This window comes from Ailuropoda melanoleuca, chromosome 11, assembly GCF_002007445.2.
Source record: "Ailuropoda melanoleuca isolate Jingjing chromosome 11, ASM200744v2, whole genome shotgun sequence".
Lineage (NCBI taxonomy): Eukaryota > Metazoa > Chordata > Mammalia > Carnivora > Ursidae > Ailuropoda > Ailuropoda melanoleuca.
This window is the reverse complement of record NC_048228.1, coordinates 30,731,968-30,751,379: the sequence shown is the minus strand read 5'-3', so window position 1 is coordinate 30,751,379 and position 19,412 is coordinate 30,731,968. Positions and strand designations below refer to the sequence as shown.

The 19,412-nt window shown below is 39.0% G+C and overlaps 1 protein-coding gene across 2 annotated transcripts in view; it reads right to left on the bottom strand.

Moving 5' to 3' along the window:
* EIF4E (eukaryotic translation initiation factor 4E) overlaps window positions 1–19,412 on the bottom strand; it is a 96,606-nt gene that overhangs the window by 76,519 nt on the left and 675 nt on the right. The window lies entirely within an intron of this gene.

Here is a 19,412-nt window from a genome sequence, read left to right as displayed (position 1 = left end):
TGAGGAGCATAATGTGGTTTTGTTGGGGACCTCTATTTTTGTTTATTTTAAGGAAGCCTTAGAAGAGTGGTTTCACTAATATCAGACTTTTCAGAAAACCCTTTAAAACTGTTTTACGGTTGGGGCGCCTGGGTGGTTCAGTCGGTTAAACATCCAACTCTTGATTTTGGCTCAGGTCATGGTCTCTGGGTGTGAGATTGAGCCCCACATTGGGCTCCACAATCAGTGTGGAGTCTGCTTCTTTCTCTCTCTCTCTCCCTCTGCCGTTCCCCCTGCTCATGCTCTCACGCTCTCTCTCAAATAAATAAATAAAACCTTTTAAAAAAGCGTTTATGGTTATGTCACATTCAGTTTTTATAAATGATAAACCAAGTATTTATAATCCCAATGTTTTAAATATGATAAAATGGGGGCGCCTGGGTGATGCAGTCATTAAGCGTCTGCCTTCGGCTCAGGGCATGATCCTGGTGTTCCAGGATCGAGCCCCACATCGGGCTCCTCTGCTGGGAGCCTGCTTCTTCCTCTCCCACTCCCCCTGCTTGTGTTCCCTCTCTCGCTGGCTGTCTCTCTCTCTGTCAAATGAATAAATTAAAAAAAATAAATAACTAAATATGATAAAATGACGTAAGGATTGGAAGACTATGTTGTTCATCATTGTAAAAAATACCAGAATACATGGAGAAAACAATGATAAAAAAATAAAATTACTTCGGAATCCTTAGAGAGACATTATTAATATTCTTGTTGTAAAGACTATTATTTTTTTTAAAGTTTATTTATTTTTTTTAGTAGTCTTTACGCTCAACGTGGGACTTGAACTCATGACCCCAAGATCAAAAGTTGCATGCTTTTCCAACTGAGCCAGCCAGGCGCCCCTGTAAAGACTATTATCGAAAAAAAACCTTGCCTAAATGCACCAAGTGTTTGAGAAGAAATGTGGTTTAACTGCAAGGCAAGGAAAGAGAACTGAATTGCATTATTCAGTTACATTATTCACTTTGATGCTGATGAGATTGGACTAAAGCAAAGTAGATAGCTTATGCAATCCCAGGTTGCATGTTGACACTTTGAATTATCAAGAGACACTTGATTAAGCAGCATCACACCATCACACTGGCCATTCTCACACAGCAGCTGCACTCACAGCCGGGTAAAGTGGCATTCTCACAAAGGCAGTCTGACCTTGGTAGCATGTCTGACCTCTCCTTTGAGTCTTCTCTGCTAGCTTCTGTAGATCTCACCTCTTGCACTGCTTTTAGACATGCCCAGAATGGAGCTGAAATGGGGTCCTGCCATAAATCAAGGTCCGTGAATGGATACCATAAATTTCCTGATTTATATGCTACATGGTGTGTGTTCCTTTGACAGCCATAAAGCTATGCAAACAGAGTAACTAGAAGGCATGATAGAGAAGGACCATTTTGCTTCCTAAGAAAGAAAGCAGTAGAAACCAGTAAGCTTGTTTTCCTTGAGTATACCACCAAGCAGTGCCAAAGGGCAGCTGTAGAGGGCCTTGGAAGACGCTCGGCTCAGCTCTCAGAAAAGAAGCTGATAAATCTATCAAACAAACAGCTGCTTGTCTTTCACTTCCAAATGGGTTTGGTGTGGTGTAGGTGTCTTTCCCGCCATCTACTCGGAAGGTATGACAAACCATTCTGTGTAATTAAAGCCCAAAGTGAAAGATGTAAAAAATTGGTACTTCCGCTTGCTTCTTTCCAGGGCCTCTGTCTTTGCTAAAAGCGTTGCCATGAACATAAGCTATTTTCCTTGTATATAAATTGTAGATGGGTAATCAAATCTCTATCTTTTAGATCCTGCTAGCCTGTAGATGACATGTTACTTCCGCAGTGCAGATGATAAATAACGTTCAGAATCTGCAGTGTGACTTTGGTGCTAATATATATATATGTCACATATTCCACAATTTATGGATATTTGTCTCTCTCTAATCACTCAAGGATTTCACTTTTTAAAAAAATTTATCACAAGCACTCAAGACAGAAACGAGAACGGTGATGATTGTACACCACATCTCCAAATCCTCTTTTTAAAAAAATCACTTTTAGTTCAACTTGTATGCCTAATCAATCTTAGAACCGTCTTATAATACTTTGAAGAATATGTCAGCAGAAATAAATTCAAGCAACTCTTCAGTATCTCTTGCTGCCTCAAAGGGTTAGCAGATGATGCCACTTGACATTTTAATTTGTTTAACAGTATTGAGGGAAACCAGACTGTAATGTGGAACACATATTTCAAATTAAACTTTGTAGTGCTTGGTTTGATATTTATCTGAGGCATTGCATTTTCCAGTTGTATTAGCACAGAATTTGAGTCCATTAATTCTGAGGCTGACTTGTACCTGAAACCTGTGTTTTCCATGAAAAGTAATGAAGATGATCCCAGGAGTTTGCTGGGCTTTTGAGTTCAGTACTCTTTCTTAGACACTATTTTTTAGAAATGCAGGTTGAAAAATCCGCATCTTTATAACTGAACTGAAATCCAGAACTTGTAATTAATTAAAAAGAAATTGGAAAGTTTGGACAAATAGTGTGGCTATTGTATTTCTTCTTATTTGTAAGATTGTGTAAGTTAAAGAAATATTTTTTCTTTTTAAAACAGCTTTCCTGGGGCGCCTGGGTAGCGCAGTCGTTAAGCGTCTGCCCTCGGCTCAGGGCGTGATCCCGGCGTTGCAGGATCGAGTCCCACATCGGACTCTTCCGATGGAAGCCTGCTTCTTCCTCTCCCACTCCCCCTGCATGTGGTCCCTCTCTAGCTGACTGTCTATCTCTGTGAAATAAATAAATAAAAAATCTTAAAAAAAAATAAAACAGCTTTCCTCCTTCATTCTAAGAACATATTCATTAAAAATACTGGAAAATACAGAAATGTATAGGAAAAAAAACCCCTATTTGTTATTGTTCCGCTATGCAATGATAGGTATTATCCATATTCGAGTATGTTTCCTCTATGCTTTTTAATATTTCAGTTTTGAGTTTGTATACAATTATTTTTTTATTCTGCTTTTTAGTTGACAGTAATAATACCATTTATCTATGTTAACACATATCTCTACAAACAATTTTAAAGGGTCATACAATTTTCTATTAAATGTGGGGTCTGCAAATTATTTATCTAGTCCCAGGTCATTACATATTTAGGTTATTGTAAGTTTTAAATTTCATAAAATATACTACTGTGAGCATCTTTGTGCATAGGACAAACTTTTAATTTTGAATTTTAGATAATTTATGTAGGCTTTCTTCTCAAAAGGGAAATCATAATTAAAGACTTAAAAAAAAGGACACTACTATCAGATACCATCAGAAACTTATGAGAATGCTGTTGAATGGCATTATTTTTTTTTTTTTTAAGATTTATTTATTTATTCGACAGAGATAGAGACAGCCAGCGAGAGAGGGAACACAAGCAGGGGGAGTGGGAGAGGAAGAAGCAGGCTCATATTAGAGGAGCCTGATGTGGGGCTCGATCCCATAACTCCAGGATCACGCCCTGAGTCGAAGGCAGCCGCTTAACCGCTATGCCACCCAGGCGCCCCTGAATGGCATTATTGTACCAGTTATCATTAAAAAAAGATTTTATTTATCTGAGCGAGAGAGAGAGCACGAGTGGGGTGGGGAGGGGCTGAGGGAGCAGCAATGTACAGTATTATATATATGACTTCCTGTAAAAAAGCACCATGACCATATACATTTATTTTCTTTTCTACTCAAAGCTTCATTAAAGAGGCAGTAAAAAAAAATTATGTATTCTAACTCAGAAGATTAAAGAAAATGGGAATGAAAATATGAACTCTGGGAGCACCTGGGTAGCTGAGTTGGTTAAGCATCTGACTCTTGATTTCAGCTCAGGTCATGATCTCAGGGTCCTGGGATTGAGCTCCGTGTGGGGCTCTGCGCTCAGTGGGGAGTCTGCTTGGGAGTCTCTCTCTCTCTCTCTCCCTCTCCCTCTAGAAAAATATGAAATCTGGACCACAGGAAGCAGTGACTTCAGGAGTTGACCAGAATAAAGGGAAAATATGCAGACTCTTTGCTGGGGGTTGAGGCTGTCAGATATATACAACTTCTTGGCAGGAGATAAGAGAATTATTTTCTTGAATAACTTAAGATCAGGAGAAAAGACCACCAAATAATAACATTTTGGGCTCTTAACACAAGGGCTGGCTTGTTGTCTGAAATATTCAGACAGAAACTTAGAGAAGAGAAAGGGCAGAAAATGTAAAAAAGAACGTAAGAGTCACATAAGACACAGAAGAGAAATTGAATATATGTGTAATTGGAATTTACTTTTAACATATGTGTAATGAGAGATACTAAGAATTTTCAAAATCTGACAAGAGATATCAGGCCACAGAGCCAGTAAGCAATAGAATTCAAGCAGGATACAAACAAAGAAAATTATGTCTAGGCACATCATAGCAAAACTACTGAAAATCAAAGGTAAAGAGGGAAATCTTTAAAGTATTCTGGTGGGGGGGGTCACTTTCAAAGGAACAACAACAAGGCTAATGGCTGGCTTTTAAACAGAAGCCCTAAAGACCAAGAGCTATTAGAATGATAACTTTAGGGGCACCTGGGTGACTCAGTCAGTTTGGCTCTGCCTTCAGCTCAGGTTATGGTCCTGAGGTCCTGGGATCGAGCCCCTGCTCAGTGAGGAGTCTGCTTCTCTCCGTCTGCCCCTTCCCACCCCACTGATGCTCTCTCTTTCTCAAATAAATAAATAAAATAAAATAAAAGAATGATAACTTTTTTTTTTTTTTTTAAGATTTTACTTATCCATTTGACACAGAGAGAGAGAGACAGAGCTCACAACAGGGGGAGTGGCAGGCAGAGGGAGAAGCAGGCTCCCTGCAGAGCATGGAGCCCAATGCAGGACTCGATCCCAGGACCCTGGGATCATGACCTGGGCCAAAGGCAGATGCTTAAACAACTGAGCCACCCAGGCGCCTCGAGAATGATAACTTTAAAGTCCTTTTCAGGAGTACCTCCATGAATCAGTCTTTACGTCTTTTTTCCTTTTCTGTTTCAAAGTAACTTTTAAAAATTGAGATATAAGTCATATATCATAAAATTCACCCTTTCAAAGCATATAATTGAGTGGTTTTTAGTATATTTACAAGGTTGAAGAACCATCACTAGTATCTTATTTTTGTTATGCAAAAATAAACCCTCAGTCACACTCCATTCTTTTCGCCCTCATCCCTGGAAACCACTAATTTAATTTCTGTTTCTATGGATTTGCCTAATTTGGACATTTCATATAAATGGAATCATACAATATGTAGCCTTTGTGTTTGGCTTCTTTCACTTAATGTAATGTTTTTGAGATTTCCCCATGTTGTAGCATGCATTAGTCTGCCACTCCTTTTTATAACTGAATAATATTCTGTTACATAGATAGAATGAATTTTAAAAAATTCATTTATCAGTTGATAAACATTAGTGTGGTTTCCATTTATTTGGAAAATGAATGTATGGATTTACTTCTGGACTCTCAATTCTATTCCATTGATTGATATGTCTGCCTATAAGCCAATACCACACAGTTGTGTATTTTTTATGAAAGCAGTTATTTATTTGATTCTTGTCAGAACCTTCAAGAATACAAAGTCTATGTTGTCTGTTGTATCCTGAGAATCTAGAATAGTGCGTAGGGTATGGTAGGTAGCAATAAAACATGCTAATTCTATTGTATATCCAGAGTAAAAATTATTATTGGAGATACAATTTACCATATCCATTATCTAACAAACACCTGGATATTGTAGATAAGCACAGAGATATGCTATATGTGGTTCATAGCTGAAATGTGCATTTGTGTGATCCCACTGTGCTTTGTTACTTGGCGCACATATACACATAAAAACATACACAAATATGTACATTGCTAATATTAATTGTAAAAAACACTTTCTAGTAGAATAAATTATGTACATGTAAAAATTAAAGCATTTGAATCAGGGTCAAAGTACCACCTCAAAGTGGGTCAATTTTCACAGTACCTACAGGTAACTTTTTTTTTTAATTGTAGGCAGGGTTTATTATGCAATGCATTAGAAAAATTAACTAGCATACATTAAACATGATTTTTTAAAAGATTTATTTATTTTAGAGAGAGAGAGAGAGATTGAGAGAGAGTGAGTATACAAGCAGGGGGAGGGAAAGGGAGAGAGAGAGAGAAGCAGACTCCTCGCTGACCTAAGAGCCAGACATGAGGCTTGATCCCACGAACCTGAGATCATGACCTGGGCTGAAACCAAGAGTGGGAGGCTCAACCAACTGAGCCACCCAGGTGCCCCCATAAAATACTACTTTATACATACTTTGCATAGGATGAGGCTACTTTTCTTGAAACCGTCGCGAACTTAGAGAAAAGTTGTAAGTACAATGCAAAAATTATTTTTTCTTTAGCTATTTGAGAGAAAATTGCCTACCTGATGTCCCATCACCCCCTAATACTTTAGAGTGTATTTCCTACAATGAGGAGGACATGGTCCTCTGTAATCACACACTACCATAAAGATCAGAAAATTAAAAAAAAAAGAAAAGAAAAGACAATTACCATTGACACATTACTACCATCTGATCCGCAGACCCCGCTCAAGTTTTACCAGATGCTCACATAATGTCCTTTAGAGCAGAAGGATCCATTTCACAATCATGAGTTGTGTCTGACTGTCATGTCTCTTTAGTTTTCTTTGTCCAAAACAGTTTCTTCGTCTTTCCTTTATTTTCATAACTTTAACTTTGGATCATATTAAGGGACTTGTCTACATAATGTTCAATTTTGGTTTGCCTGATGTTTCTTCGTGATTAGATGCAGGTTATGCATCTTTAGAAGAGACATACATTGTCATTGCATCCTATCAGGTGGAAGGAACACGATTTCCATTTGTCCCTTTGCTGCTGATGTTTGCTTTGATTACTTGATTTAGGAGGCATCTGCTGGGCTTGTCAACTCTGAAGTTACTTTTCCTCCTTTATGATTAAAAAGAATTTGTGTGGTAATATTTAAAATCATGTAAAGAGGGACGCCTGGGTGGCTCAGTCAGTTAGGCATCTGCCTTCAGCTTGGGTCGTGGTCCCAGGGTTCTGGGATCGAGACCTAAGTCAGGCTCCCTACTCAGCAAGGAGTCTGCTTCTCTCTCTGCCCCCCCCCCGACTCATGCTCTCTTTCTGTCTCTCTTTCTCACAAATAAATAAAATCTTTTAAAAAATAAAATGTAAAGATTCTATTCCTTATCAAACTGGCAACTAATTCATTTATCATTTTATAGCAGTAAATGATTTATGAATCATTATTTCTTACTTTATTTAATGGGCTATAATCTACTACCCTTATTATCATTATTTTGGTTCCTTTTAGCAGAGACTGATATTTAGAAGCTAAGATCTGGCACTAGGTATGATCTTTGCTATTGGGGTGATGCTGGTCTCAGCCCCACTCAGCGGATAGAGCTAGGAAATGTGTCTTTATTTACATACACACATATACTTACAATTAAATGTATACTTGCGTCTATATCCATCTCTGTATATTGAAAATCATAGCTCACACTGATTCCTCCAATTTCATTCACCCCCATAGGGTTTCTTCCAGTGTTCCACCTTTCCATATTGGCAACTACCTTCTCTGACAGAGAGAGAACTGGCTTCGATTATTCTTAACATATTTATTTGTTGGATCCAGCATACACAACCAATCCGCATTGGCAGCTGTGTGTGGCGCCGGGCTCTGATACTTAGCTTCAAGCTGCCCCTCACATGGACTCCCTCCACACCTGTTTAGGTTCTGACACTCTATTCTGAGCTGCACTGACCACCCCCACCCCCTCCCCTCCCACTGCCGCACGGACTCCTTCCTCACCTCTTTAAGCTCTGACACCCTGTGTCATTTGGTTCCCCTCACCTTCCCATGGACACTTTTCTCACAGATCCTGGTGCTAAGTACTGAGAATCTTTTGAAAAAAAGAACTAAGTAGAAGGACTTGCTCTTTCAGATATCAATACTTGTTATAGAATTACATTAATTAAGGCAGTACAGTGTAGAGCCAAGGGCTAGCCAAACAGACCAACATCATTTAATAGTGTCAAAACACGAATACACTCACATACGGACCTTTGATTTAAGACAAAGATGGCAAGTGGAGCAGAGGGAAAAAGGGTGGACTTCAAAAAATGAAGCTTTTGTGTCCTGTTTACAACATTGCTGCCTTCCACAATGTCATGGAGATATTTTCCAGTATTACTATCTAGAATCTGTATTGTTCTACTTTTCACATTTATATCTATAATCCCCAGAAACTGAATTTTTCTGTGGCTATCCATAAAAAGAAAAGAAAAAGAAAAGAAAAAGAAATGTAAGCCCAACACAGAAGTCTCAAGGAAGTTAGACTTCCTGCATGGTGGTTAGGTACCAACAGGGAATATTCCAAGAGGAGTGAAAGTTGAAGATGCAGCTCTCTTAAGGTCTGACCTCAGGAACTTCAGCACTCACTTGATGACACACGTGTGTTCATCTGTGCGTAAGTTGAGGCGGGGCTGATGCAAATCCTGAAGTAGAGCCCTTGTGGCTTCAGAAGGGAATAGACAAGGATTACCTTTTGGACAGCAGATTGAAATTACAAGCCTTCCATGCGAGATTTTGGAAGCAAGATTTCAGGAGAAGGAGCTTCTGGCTCTGTTTCTTAAGGAAGGTAGACATTGGCATGATGCGATTAGAGAATGGGTCTAGTGATGGGGCCGCAGCAGCATTTGCTAACCCATCTCCCCAGACCCCACCTCTGGGAAATGAGACTCTTGAGAAACTACTAGGTTCTCAGTGGACCTTAACAGCACACAGTGAAAAAGCTGTAGTCACTTTAGCTGACACAAGTTCAATATCAAGGTACTTTTTAAGGCTAAAAAAAAAAAAATAAAGTGGATGTTAGGCACATTCATATGTGTCTATTTCATTAATTTATTTATTCCACAAATATCTATTGAATGCCATAGCAAAGACTGGCTAGATGCTGATCAAACTCATTTTCTCTCATGTCAAGGCTACAGTGACTACATTTTCTAGCATCACTTGGAATATGACATGGCCAGGGACGGACTTCTGGCTAGTAGAACAGGCTAGAGTGAAGTGTAGCACTCTCCGGATTGGTCTGTTCAATCTCATGCATGAGAGCGCTCATGTGTTAGCCTAGCCTCAAGTGAGGATTCCAAGAATTTAGGAGGTGGTGGAGTTAAAGGATGGGTCTGGAATCTCTGATGACTAAGCGGGCAGGGCTTCCCTGCTTCCCTGGCTGACCTACAGCTGACTCTGATAAAGAGAGATACAAACTTTTTTCTTAAATCCCTGAGTTTTGGGATTGTAATAGTAGTCAGCCTTCCTTATTTAATACTAATGCAATGCCTATTCTGTACCAGACCTCATTCTGGACACAACAGCAAACAAACAAGAGAGACGAGGTTTCTGCTTTTACAGGACATGTTATAGAAGAGGTGGCAGATAATGAACAGTGATCTTTTACAGTCATATGGTGCTTTACAATTTACAAAGTATTTTCATAGGCACCAATTAATTTGATTTTCATAATATGGTACAGATGAAGAAACAAAGCTCAAAGATTTTCCATGCTTTGACAAGACAAAGTCATAAACTAGGTACATGGAGCTCAGTCTTCCAACTCCCAACCCATTGTTTATACCATGTTTCTCCAATATAAGGATATGACAGAGCAAAGAAAGAGTTCTTGTCAGAAAAATCCATCATTCAATTTTATTTTAAAAAATGACATATTATGTGAAATCTTTATGGCTGTACCGATTGTAAGAGCACAATGTGGAAAACAACGTAAATGTGTATCAGCAGGAGAATGCATATATTGTGGTATATTCAGAGAATCAAGTACTCTATCATAGGGAATATAAACAACCTAGAGCGGTAAGTGTCCACAAGGATGAATCTCACAATCATAATGAAGAATGAAGGTAAGACGAAGACCACAAACACTTTAACGCCATTATAAAATTTGAAGGTATTCATGGGAACAACCACCTGAGGATAATGACTCCCCTGCAGGAGAGAGGGATACCATAGGGGAGGGATACACCGAGCACTTCAGCTGTATTGGCCGTACTCCATTTCTGAAGATGGGTGGTAGGTACAGTGTTGTTCTGGATTATCTTCCATTTGCCACTGTGGATCCATGTTCCATCCTTCTCAATCCAGCCCTCGGCCCTGAGACGCTGACTTATAGGGTCCACTGTAGATCAATGGGCTCCTTATCCTTTTTAGCTTTTAGAGGATTGGAAGGAGGGAAGAGAATGAGGTCTCAGATTCCTAACTTTAGGGTGGCTTTGGGTTGGCTCCTGTCAGAGGCTCTTTCCTTCCAACTTACTCTAAGTTTTGGTATTTTCCCAGTCCTCTTACTCTTTCAAGCCTGGGAATGGGAATATTGCCCCATCGTTAACTCTGTTTATTGCACTATTTCTGTCAATTTTCCAAGACGCTGAATTGCCTTGGTACCTAATCACTTTATGAAATCTTTCCCTCTTCCCAAATTATCCAGCTTGAGAGTGTCATCTGCTTCTTGCTGGGTTCTAACTAACAAACTAGGTATTCTCTCTTTTTCTTTCTAAACACACACACACAATCTTTTTTCTCTTTTGTATATTTGAGATAATTTATATTTACAAAAACCTTAAGGGAAAACATTTATGGAACATTTATTATATGTCAAGCATTGTGATAGGGTTAAGGATTGGGAATAGAGAGGAAAACAAGATATAAACCTTCATGTCACAAGAAAGTCACACTCACAAGAAAGTCACAGTAGGAGAGACAGGTGAAAAATTACAGGAAATGAAGTATAGTGGTTAAGAGCAAGGGATTTGTAGTCAGACTTTCAGACTTGAACTCAAGTCCAGGCTAAGCCACCTACTGGCTATGACATCTTGGGCAAATACCTTCCTCATAGGGTCATTGGGAAGATTAAAAGTGAACCCATTAGCATCTATACTTACTTACTATATACTCAGCATAGACAGATACTGTGATCTATTTGTGCTTAGCATAAATTAAGTCTTCAATAAATACTACTTAAAATTATTGTTAATTGCAAAAATAGCACTTTGTGACTGGTTTAGAGGTAGCACAGAGAAAGTATTGATTAGCGAGAGCTGAGGTCACCGAAGTTTAATGGGTGAAATGATATCTGAGCTGGATCTTGAAGAAATAGTAATTTCATCAAGAGAACAAATAGGGAAAGATAGTTGAGAGAGAGGGAACAACATGTATAAGAACATGGAAGAATGAAATAGCATTGTATGTTTAGGGAAACATGAGTGGTTTATTATTGCTGGAGGGTAGAGGCCAAGACATGAAGAATAGTGAGAGTTGAGGCCAGTGAGTTAAGCAAGGGCTTAACACACAAATGGCCTGGTTTGGACTCGATCCTGCAGGTCATGAGCAGCTAGAAAAACTTTCAAAACCTTCTTTTATATTGAAATAATTTCAAACTCAGAGAAAAGTTACAAGAATTGTAATTGTAAAAAGAACACTGGTATACCCAGGTTCCCTAATTGTTAACATTCTACCACAAATGTCTTATCATTCACTTTCTCTGTCTCTCAGAATTTTGACAATATAACTGTAAAAATCAGGGAATTCTTAAGGATATAATACTATCTTTATATTTCCCTTATGGCAAAACCATTTTTTTTCCTTTTCATCCAAAATCCAACCCAGTTGTCATATCTCTTTAGTCTCTTTTGATCTGGGAGAGTTCCTCAAATCTTTGTCTTTGGGATATTGACATTTTGAAGAGTACAGATCATTTATACCGTATATTGTTTTCCGTTTGGGTTTGACTGATGTTTCCTCATGATTAGAATCAATTATGCATTTCTGCCAAGAATACCGCAGAAGATAGATTGTGTTCTCAGTGTTTCATATCAGAAGATTCACAAAGTCAATTTGTCTCATTACTGGTGATTTTAACTTTGATAACACAGTTAAGAGAGTATCTGCAAGGTTTCTCACTGTAAAATTATTATTTTGCCTTTTTATTATTTTTTAAAAGATTTATTTATTTATTTTTTGAGAGAGGGAGGAAGAGAGAGAGCATGAGCGAGTGCGTGTGTGCAGGCGCAAGTGAGCTGGGGGAAGGCCAACGGGAGAGGGAGAGGGAGAGAGAGAATCTCAAGCCGACTCCCGGCTGAGCTTGGAGCCTGATGTGGGGCTCCATCTCATGACCCTGAGATCATTACCTGAGCCAAAATCAAGAGTCAGAAGCTCAACTGATTGAGCCACCCAGGTGTCCCTATTTTGCCTTTTTAAATGATAAATATTTTGTAGGGAGTTACACTGAGACTATGAAAATATCCTGTTCCTTAAGAACCATTCACCCAGTGAAAGTGTCAAGTCTTGTTTGTTTGGTTTTTTTAGCATCCTCTGATGATTCTGGCCTGAATAAATTACTGCTATAATGATTGCCAAATAATGATTTTCTAACTCTGTCTTTCTTCCCATTATTTATTTTTTCTAGTTTTATTTTATTAATTTATTTTTAAAAAATATTTTATTTATTTGAGAGAGAGCCTGATGGGGGACCTTACCCTGGGATCATGACCCAAGCCAAAGGCAGACACTTAACCAACTGAACCACCTAGGTGCCCCTTTATTTTATTTTTTAATTGAAGGATAGCTGACACACAATGTTACATTAGTTTCAGGTGTAAAACATAGTGATTTGACAACTCTATACATTATGCTATGCTCACCACAAGTGTAGCTACCGTCTGTCATTATACAATGCTATTTCAATACCTTTGACTATATCCTCTATACTGTACCTTTCATCCCCATGACTTATTCATTTTATAACTGGAAGCCTGTACTTCCCATTCCCCTTCACCTGTTTTGCTCACCCCCCTACCAACTCCCCTCTGGCAACCATCAGTTTGTTCTCTCTATTCCTGTTTTTTTTTTTTTTAAAGATTTTATTTATTTATGTGACAGAGAGACAGCCAGCAAGAGAGGGAACACAGCAGGGGAGCGGGAGAGGAAGAAGCAGGCTCCCAGCGGAGGAGCCTGATGTAGGACTTGATCCCGGAATGCCAGGATCACGCCCTGAGCCGAAGGCAGACGCTTAACGCCTGCGCTACCCAGGCGCCCCTCTCTATTCCTTTTTGTTTGTTTGTTCATTTGTTTTGTTTTCTAGATTCCACATATAAGTGATCATACAGTATTTGTCTTTCTCTGACTTATTTCACTCACCATAATATCTTCCAGGTCCATTTATGTTTTTACAAATGGTAAGATCTCATTCTTTTTCATGGCTGAGTAATATTCCATTACATATATATATGCCACCTCTTCTTTATCCATTCACCTATTAATGGACACTTGGGTTGCTTCCATATTTTGGCTATTGTTAAGTAATGCTGCAATAAACATAGGGGTGCATATATCTTTTCCAATTAGTGCTTTTGTTTTCTATGGGTAAATACCCAGTAGTGGAGCTACTGGTGTGTGTGGTATCTCTATTTTTAATTTTTTTTTAAAGATTTTATTTATTTATTTGACACAGAGAGAGAGACAGCCAGTGTGAGAGGGAACACAAGCAGGCGGAGTGGGAGAGGAAGAAGCAGGCTCCCAGCAGAGGAGCCAGGATCACGCCCTGAGCTGAAGACAGATGCTTAATGACTGAGTCACCCAGGCGCTCCTATTTTTAATTTTTTGAGGAAACTCCATACAGTTTTCCACAGTGGCTGCGCTAGTTTGCCTTCCCACCAACAGTGTATGAGAGTTCCTTTTTCTCCATATCCATGTCAATACTGTTATTTCTTGTCTTTTTTATTTTAGCCATTCTGACAGGTGTTAGGTGATATCTCATTGTGGGTTTAATTTGCATTCCTCTGATTAGTGATGTTGAGCTTCTTTTCACGTGTCTGTTGGCCATCTGTATGTCTCTTTGGAAAAATGTCTCTTCAGATTCTCTGCCCATTTTTAAATTTTTAAAAAAGTTTTTTTTTAAAAAAAGATTTAAAAAAGATTTTAAAAAGGATTTATTTATTTGAGAGAGAACATGAGAGAGAGAGAGAGAGTGCGTGAGAGCATGAGGATGGGGGCGGGGTGGGAGCAGCAGGCTGCCCGCTGGGCAGGGAGCCTGATGCAGAGGGCTCTATCCCAGGACCCTGAGATAGTGACTTGAGCTGAAGGCAGCTGTTCAAACGACTGAGCCAACCAGTGCCCCTCTGCCCATTTTTTTAACTGGTTTTTTTTTTTTTTTGGTGTTGAGTTGTATAATTCTTTATATATTTTAGGTATTAACCCCTTATCAGGTGTATCATTTGCAAATATCTTCTCTCATTAAGTTGCCTGTTTTGTTGATAGTTTCCTTTCAAAAGCAAAAGCTTTTTATTTTGATTTAGTCCCAATACTTTATTTTTGCTTTTGTTTACTTGCCTGTGGAGATATACCCATAAGTATTTTGCCAGGGCTGGTGTCCAAGAGATGACTGCCTATGTTTTCTTTTAGTTTTATAGTTTCAGGTCTCACATTTTGGTCTTTAGTCCATATTGTGTTTATTTTTGTGTATGGTGTAAGGAAGCGGTCCAGTTTCATTCTTTTTTTTGTGGCTGCCCAGTTTTCCCAGCACCATTTGTTGAAGAGACTATTTTTTCCCCATTGTGTATTCTTGCCTCTTTTGTCATGGATTAATTAATCATATAGGCGTGGGTTTATTTCTGGACTTTCTTTCCTGTTCCCAATGATATATGTCTATTTTTGTGCCAGTGCCATATACCAGTTTTGATTACTATAGCTTTGTAGTGTATCTTGAAATCTGGGATTGTGATATCTCCAGTTCTTTCTCAAGATTGCATTAACTATTCAAGGTCTTTTGTGGTTGTATACAAATTTTAGGATTATTTGTTTTATTTCTGTGAAAAACGCTACTGTTATTTTGATAGGCATTGCACTGAATTTATAGATTGCTTTGGGTAGTATGAACATTTTAGTAATGTTAATTCTTCCAATCCATGAGCATGGAATATCTTCCCATTTGTTCGTGTTGTCTTCAATTTCTTTCACCAACGACTCAGTTTTCAGAGTAGAGGTCTTTAACCTCCTTGGTTAAGTTTATTCCTAGGTATTTTATTCTTTTGCTGCAAATGTTAATGAGATTGTTTTCTTAATTATTCTTTCTGCTACTTTGTTATTAGTGTATAGAAATGCAACAGATTTCTGTAATTAATTTTGTATCCTGCAATTTTACTGAATTAATTTATCAGTTCGAAGAGTTTTTTGGTGAAGTGTTTGGGGTTTCCTGTATATAGTATCATGTCATCTGCAAACAGTGAAAGTTTTACTTCTTCCTTACACAGTTTGGATGCCTTTTATGTCTTTTTCTTGTCTGGTTGCTACAGCTAGGACTTCTAGTACTATGTTGAATAAAAGTGGTGACCACGGACATCTTTGTCTTGTTCCCGATCTTAGAATAAAAGCTCTCAATTTTCTTCCAATTTCTTAGTTGACAATCTATTGTAAAGAAGTGCTTACTTTTGGGGTGCCTGGGTAGCACAGTCGTTGGGCGTCTGTCTGCCTTCGGCTCAGGGCGTGATCCCGGCGTTATGGGATCGAGCGCCACATCGGGCTCCTCCGCTATGAGCCTGCTTCTTCCTCTCCCACTCCCCCTGCTTGTGTTCCCTCTCTCGCTGGCTGTCTCTATCTCTGTCAAATAAATAAATAAAATCTTTAAAAAAAATATTTAGAGGATAAAATCGACAGGACTGAGCAATTCATGTGACGTGAGGGGATGGAGAAGAGAAGGGGCCTACTTTTTAACTTGAGAGACAAGAGTTGGTAGAGGATGTCACTTAACAAGACAGGGAAGTCAGGAGAAAAAGCAGATTTAAAGGGCAAAAGTGGGTAAACAGAAGATAATTGTTTCTTTTTGGCCATGCTGGATTTGAAATGTCCATGGACACTGGAAATATAGTAGCTAGTTGGACAGATGGCTTTGGGCATGTGCTTAGACACAATCTCAAAGGGGCTTCTCTCTGTGCAGAAGTCCCAGGAGACAAGTGCCTTCCAAGGCCAAAGGACTCTTTATCATTGCCAAATTCTCACTGAGATTCTGAAGTCCACTCTTCCACCTGGAAGTGGGTTGGCTGAACTTTGGCCACAGGAATTAAAACAAAAACAGGATGTCCAATGGGGACTTTGAGTTAAAATCTCAGAATGAAGAGAAGAATAAAACAGGGACTCTGACTGATATAATTTTGTAAAAGTCTCCTATTTCATCACTTTTTTATGCTTAAACAAAAGGGATCTGCATGATTATCTTAAGAAAGCTGGTCTTAGGAAGTTTCTCTCACTCAATAGCTTGTTTTGTGGAGGGTGAGGAGGACCAAATAAGGAGGACCTAGTAGCAAGTCTAACTAAGTATCACTTACGGGGTTCCTAAGCACTTCGCAAAATCTGTCCAATGTAATTAGCATAAAACTCTATGGGTAAATACTCTAGCCGGTGTTTTTCAAATATGGAAAATGAGGTTAAACAAGTTGCTTATGGAAACATGACTAAAGAAGAAGAGTTGGAGGCAGAGGTTTCAACCAAGGTCTGCCTATCTTAATGCAACATCTGTGTACTTAATTGCCTCACAGCCTAAAGGTGCAAGGACACAGAAGCTTCCAAAGCAGACAGCTAGCAAAAGGAGAGTTTCCAGTCTCCCTTTGCCTGAGAAGAACCCCGAGGGCCTTTTGGACTAGAATTTTCAATAATTCCTGTTCCTCTATTTGATTAGCTTAATCTGAACACAACCCATCAGGGGAAAACAAACTGGAATTCCTCCAGATTAGACAGAGAAAGATTGCAAGGGATCCAAACACACTACAAAATAAAAGGGGATGCTGTTAAGACTGAAAAACCATAAGACATGACAGTCTCAAACACATAAAGAGCTGTCATGTAGAAAAGGAATAGAACTTAGTGTTTTTCCTAAATCGAAGATTAATCCATGGCCTAATATTATATGAAAAGGTAGAATAAAAAATTTTATCAGTAACTGCAAATACATAAACAATGAATATGCACATGGATAAGGACTGAAGGTAACCAGGACAAGGCAAACAATGTGTTTAGGCGATGGTATTGTGGCTAATTTGTCTTGGCTTTTTTTTTTTTTAAGTATTGTTCTGCAAAAAAGAAAATTTGACAAATAAAAGCAAACACATACAGGAAAACATACAAATCCTGATAATCAGAGACAAATGTTTGGCCTCATTATAATATAAAATAAAAAAACAAGATACAATTTTCCATTTATCAAAATGACAAGCATTAAAAATAGGTAATACTAGCACTAGTAAAGTCTCAGGAAATAATATGCCAGAATCGTTCTGACCAGATTTTAAATTTGCATACACTATTTTTTTTTTTTTTAAGATTTCATTTATTTATTTGAGGGAGAGAGAGAGTGAGCAAGAGAGCGAGTGAACAAGCAGGGTGAGCGGCAGGCAGAGGGAGAGGGAGAAGCAGGCTCCATGGGAGCCCTACCTGGGGCTTGATCCCTGAACCCTGGGGTCATGACCTAAGCTGAAGGCAGACACTTAACCGACTGAGCCACCAAGGTGCCCCTTGTATACACTTTCTAAAGGAATTTGACAAATTATATTATAAAAAATAAATAGTGACAACCCTTTGATGCAGTAATTCCACTTTTTAAGAACATATCTTCCTGGCACCTGGGTGGCTCAGTCAGTTAAGCATCCTACTCTTGGTCTCAGGTTGGGCCTTGGTCTGGGGTTGTGAGTTTGAGCCCCAGAGTGGGCTCCATGCTGGGTGTGGAGTCTACTTAAAAAAAAAAAAAAATATATATATATATATATATATCTCCTAAGTAAATAAGGATGTACACAAAGTTCTAGCTAAAAGGGTATTCACCGAAGCCTTGCTTATAATATGTAACAATTAAAAGTAACTTAAATGCCTATTATTAGTGAACTTGGTCAGTAAACTATCCATACAAAAGAATATTATGGAGATGTTAAAATTATGTGGTAAATTTAATTTATTATAATTAAGTCAAAATTTAATGATTTAATTATAATTAAATCAATAATAATATATTAAATTATACCATATTTAATGACAATAAAGGAGGTTCACAATGACTGAAGAAAGCAAGTAACTAAAGACTCTGCATGGTATGGCCCAGTTTTTATTAAAAAGTATTTTATATATACATACACACATATGTACCATATTTATACATATGCACCTATACACATATATATTTACTGGTTGGTTTCTTTTTTGCTCAGGTCTAACCTTTTAAAGAGTATTTGGGGACACCTGGGGGGCTCAGTCCCTTAAGTGTCTGCCTTTCATTCAGGTCATGATCCCAGGGTCCCAGGACTGAGCCCTGCATCCAGCTCCCCGCTCAGCGGGGAGCTTGCTTCTCCCTCTCCCTCAGAACTCCCCCCATCTCTTCTCTCAAATAAATAAGTAAAATCTTTTTAAAAATTTATTTGATTTTATTACATTGTTTGTATTGCTTACCCAGCAAAACTTATTAAGTTTTTCTCCATTAAGTATGTTGTTTAAAAAAAATATGGATTAGATAACACGAAGTTCACAACATTTAGTTGACGATCAGTAAGTACTAGGAAAGGGTCCCTTCCCTAGTAACAGGAGGTATTCAAGCACAAGTTAGAAAATGGCAGATCTGGGACGTAGTTGAAGAGATTTGGGCAACAAGTTGCATCAGATGACCTCTAAAGCTCCTTTCAACCCTGACGATTCAAGATTAACACAATTCTTCCCTATTCACCTTTTAAACAATCGACTGGGATAATACAAAATTGTTTTATTGAATATCTAGTAGTCGTAGTGTTACTGTCACTAGCATTGTACATTATGAATGGGAAGGGGGGGTTGTGTGAAAAAAAATCAGGCACGAGGGAGGGCTGATGCAAATCTCAGCCCACCTCCTCCTGACAGCTCTCTGGCTCCCCTTTCTGTGAATGACTGACTGGTGGTCCTTAGGCCTCAGAGCAGACGCTATCCGTGAGAAACAACTTTTAAAAGGGAATTACTTTCCTTTTCCAAGGAGCTGCCGGGTGACCAACGCAGATAGCGGGACGCCCTTTCCAACCTCCTGGGAGTGCGGGGGATATTCAGGACCCTGCGATCCAGTAAGGCACGACCATGGCGCTGTCTCTGTAAGTACAGAGAGCGCAAGACATGAGGGGCCCTGACCCCCGGCAGCACCTGGCCTTCTCCGCCCGGCACCAGGAGGTCGCGCTCGTCCGGGACACACGTGAGACCGCGCGGAGCTGGTGGAGATCTCCGTCAGGAGCCTTCGCAGCCCCCACGTGCGCGCCTGGCGCCGGGAG